We start from the raw sequence: 4,262 nt of genomic DNA, 5'->3' as shown, positions 1-4,262 counted from the left end.
GGCTTTTACACACATCAAGTTTTTGGCGCCGCTGCTGGGGATGTGGTAATTATAAATAAATTAAATTTCTTTTTGGATTACTGATATTTCATGATGAATGGTGTGTAAGAATCTCTAAAGTTAGGTTGTTGGATTTTCCAATTTAATGGATTCTGCCTACATTCGTAGTTGTTGCCTGACCATTTTGTATTGAAAGGTTCGACAGATTAAAAGTTTATTTATTTGTTTATTGTTAAGCATAAAAGTTTATATATATATATATATATATATATATATATATATATATATATATATATATATATATATATATATATATATATATATATATATATATATATATATATATATATATATATATATAGTATAATTAAAATCTTAATTCCTTTCCTAAACCTCATTCTAAGTTATCTTAAATTTTTCTCTCATAGGTCATTCGTCGTTGTATGACCCGATCTAAGAATCCCGATCTCGAAGAAATAAATTCTGATCTTGAAAGATTAATCCATTTAGCCTGTAAACGAATTAGAGACGAAATTGAATCCAGTCACATAAAGTTTGAAGAAGGCCAAAAATCTAATCCTGAGCCATTTATTAATCCTTTTTACAATCACATACAAGAAACTAAGATGGGAGAAGCTGCAAACCACACCATGGAGGATTTAATGAAAGCAGGCCGCCAAGTCTCGGACATTCGATCACTCTACTTGATATTGACCAATATTTTGAAATTAGAAGGCCGGTCCTTCACTTAATTAAAGTGAATCAATTTAGAGGAACTCCTAAAGAAGATGCAAATGAGCATCTGCATCAATTTAATGAAATCTGCAACCTGTTTAAGATTCGAGTTGTTGAAGATGAGACTATTTATCTCCGTTTATTCTCTGGTCTGTAAAAGATGAAGCCAAAGACTGGTTAAAGTCTCTTCCTGTTGAGAGATTACTACTTAGGATCAGATGGTTGAATAATTCTTAACTGAATTCTTCCCGCATCCAAAACTGTTAATATGCAAAATGAAATTCAATTTTTAGACAGGAAAGTAGTGAAACTCTTTGTGGAGCATGGGATAGATTCGGTCAACTTTTGAGAGCTTGCCCACAACATGGGTTGAACAATTTTCAGTTAGTGACAATATTTTACATAGGGTGTGACATCGCAGTAAGAAGGGAAATTGATACCTCAGCTGGAGGCAATATCATGAGTAAAACTGCTGATGAAGCATATGCTTTAATAGATAAATTGGCAGGCCACTCCCACGAGTGGCACCAAGATCTGGGTCTATCTCGTTCAGTAAGTGCAATTGGGTATGATTATGAGGATTTGATGAAAGCTATGAATGTCTAGTTGGGTAATTTGGGTCTTCAAATAAAGAAAATCACCAAGGAAATGAATTCGATGAAAGTAGGTTGTGAGAAATGTTCAGGTCCATATTTGACAAAGGATTGTGTTAGTAACATCACGATGGAGCAAGTCGAGAATGTTTCATATGCAAATCAAAATTTTCAAAGAAGAAATCCTAATTATCGTCCATTTAATAACTTTGAATCGCCTTACCAAAGCAGTAATTTTGTCCCGAAAAATCCACGAGGATTTTATCCTTTTAGAGCCCCATTCATTCCAAAAATTCAAGTAAACAATCAAAATGATAAGCGTTCTAATATGGAAGACAACATCTTATCATTTAACAAAATTCAAACCGAAGCCATTGAAGTGATTAAGTCTCAGTTATCTCAAGTGAAAAATAAAACCTTGAAAGGAACATTGATATTGCTCGATTTACACATGTTTAACTAGAAATATCTTCCTCGTTTCACTCGTTTTTGAGGTTTATTGGGTTTGAAAGATGGATATATGTACAATTGGGTTGGTTCAAGGCTAAAAACTCATCTTGGTGCAAAATTGACCAAAATATAGCCAAATTAGTGAACCAAAGTGCAGGGCATGGTTGAAAGTGCAAGGCAAATGCAAATGTGCAACTTTAAGTGAGAAAAATGAAGATTCTGAAAGTGCAGTGCAAAGGTGCGATGCACCAAACCCATGGTGCGGCGCACCATATCAAAGGAAATTCTAGAAATCAGATCAGAACATTTAGTAAGAATTTATAACGACCCTCATTTTTCCATTCTATATTTTTCCAATATTAAATGCCCAACAATATAATTAAACTTAATGATTTAACTTTAATCGATAATTGTTAAGCGTTAAGAATTATAAAACATAATAATTAACTTTGTGTAATAAACGACAAGTTAATAAAAGATAAAAAATAATGAGCTTATTAATTTTTGTGAACAAAATAAATAACCTTAAACCTTGTACACTTAAATAATTAAATTTGGGTAATTAAGGAACCATTTAAGCTAATCTAAAGTACAAGGACTAAAGTGAAAAAAGTTTCAAACCCTAATTCTCCTAACCCTAGCCGAAAATTTGAAGGGAAAATTACCCTTTTTCCCCTCTAAATTTCAGCCCAAGCAACCCCCCATCTCCTCCTCATTTAACCTAACTTGTTCCCAAAGTAATTCCTAATTAAACCCTAATTCTAGAATTCTCTAATCACTGCTATAAATAGAGACCTAGGCTAAACCATTTTCTTGTACCAAATCATTCTCTCAATTCTCTCTCAAATCTCTCTCTCCCTCTCCTAATTTTCGGCCAAAAACCGAAAATCACCACCACCACCATCGAATTCATCATCATCATCTTCAAGGGTTTTTCAAGTGATCTTCAAGCTCGTTCTTCGTGTTCTTCATAGATCTTCAAGGTGTTCTTCGTTATTCAAGGGTTTTGATCTTCATCTTCAAGTCACCATCCTCTTTTCTTGTTAATCTTCATCATTGTTCATCAAGGTAAAAACCCTAGATCCAAAACTTTTAAATCTTACTTTCAATTCATGTTTTCATAATTACATTCATGCATGATCTTAACATCTATATTGTTTATGTAAAATATATATATATATATATATATATATATATATATATATATATATATATATATATATATATATATATATATATATATATATATATATATATATATATATATATACATATACATACATACGGCTTACATACATATATAAAAAAAAGTTTTGTTTAGATCTTAAAAATCTTAAGGATTCACTAAGATTGTGTTAGGGTAGTTATATTTGGAAAGTAGATACACATTACATATATATGTATTTACTAATAAATAAATAAATATATATATATATATATATATATATATATATATATATATATATATATATATATATATACACCACAACATATATATATAAAAAAATACTATATATATACATATACACGAAATATATACATATATATACATACATACATATATATATATATATATATATATATATATATATATATATATATATATATATATATATATATATATATATATATATATATATATATATATATATATTGTAGTAGGATCAAGAGGGAAGTAACCATTCGGGAGGAAGCGGGGGGAAGCAAAAACTTTTTTTTTCGTTTTTTGAAAAAACTTTGTTCACGAACATTATAGATGAGATGAAAATATGAACATTTAGTAGAGACACTTTGTGATAAATGTTTTTATTTTGGCGGGAAAACTCTCGAAGAAGTAATATATAACAATTATCGTGTTTTTCGAGCGTATTTTGAGGTTTTAGCTATTGGGGTTTAGATATTAGGGTTTAGATATTAGGGTTTATAGGGTTTAGATATTAGGGTTTAGAAATTTAGGGTTTAGGGTTTAGATTTAGGATTTAGATTGAGTTTTTAACACGAACGGTTTAGAGTTTAGGGTTTAGGGTTTAGGGTTTGGTGTTTTGGGTTTATGGAATAAACCCAAAACACCAAACCCTAAACCCTAAACTCTAAATCGGGCTAAATTTTACTTCACAAAACATGAAAAAAAAACGTTCATATTCTTCACGAACAATATTATCTTGAATGTTATTTTTGTCGATCGTTTTCCCGCCTAAATAATAACATTCATCACGAGGTGTCTCTTCTAAATGTTCATATTTTCGTGTGATCTTGATGACGGAAAAAAAAAATTCAAAAAAAATGGAAAAAAAAAAATTTGCTTCCCCCCGATTGGTTACTTCCCCATTGATCCTGCCCCTATATATATATATATATATATATATATATATATATATATATATATATATATATATATATATATATATAATACTTAAACCCTAATTTAGTAAAACCCTAATATTACCTAAACCCTAATACATTAAATAAAACCCTAATCATTAC

At 29.7% G+C, this 4,262-nt stretch overlaps 1 non-coding gene across 1 annotated transcript; it reads right to left on the bottom strand.

The window, feature by feature from the left end:
* Positions 1–1,000: 1,000 nt before the first annotated feature.
* LOC139894876 (small nucleolar RNA R71) lies at positions 1,001–1,106 on the bottom strand. The gene has a single exon (XR_011775355.1). It is a non-coding gene; the product is annotated as a small nucleolar RNA R71 (small nucleolar RNA).
* Positions 1,107–4,262: the final 3,156 nt, after the last annotated feature.

This window comes from Rutidosis leptorrhynchoides, chromosome 2 (genome assembly GCF_046630445.1).
Source record: "Rutidosis leptorrhynchoides isolate AG116_Rl617_1_P2 chromosome 2, CSIRO_AGI_Rlap_v1, whole genome shotgun sequence".
Taxonomy (NCBI): Eukaryota; Viridiplantae; Streptophyta; class Magnoliopsida; order Asterales; family Asteraceae; genus Rutidosis; species Rutidosis leptorrhynchoides.
Note: the sequence above shows the minus strand (reverse complement) of the source record. Positions and strands in the feature narration are given on the sequence as shown.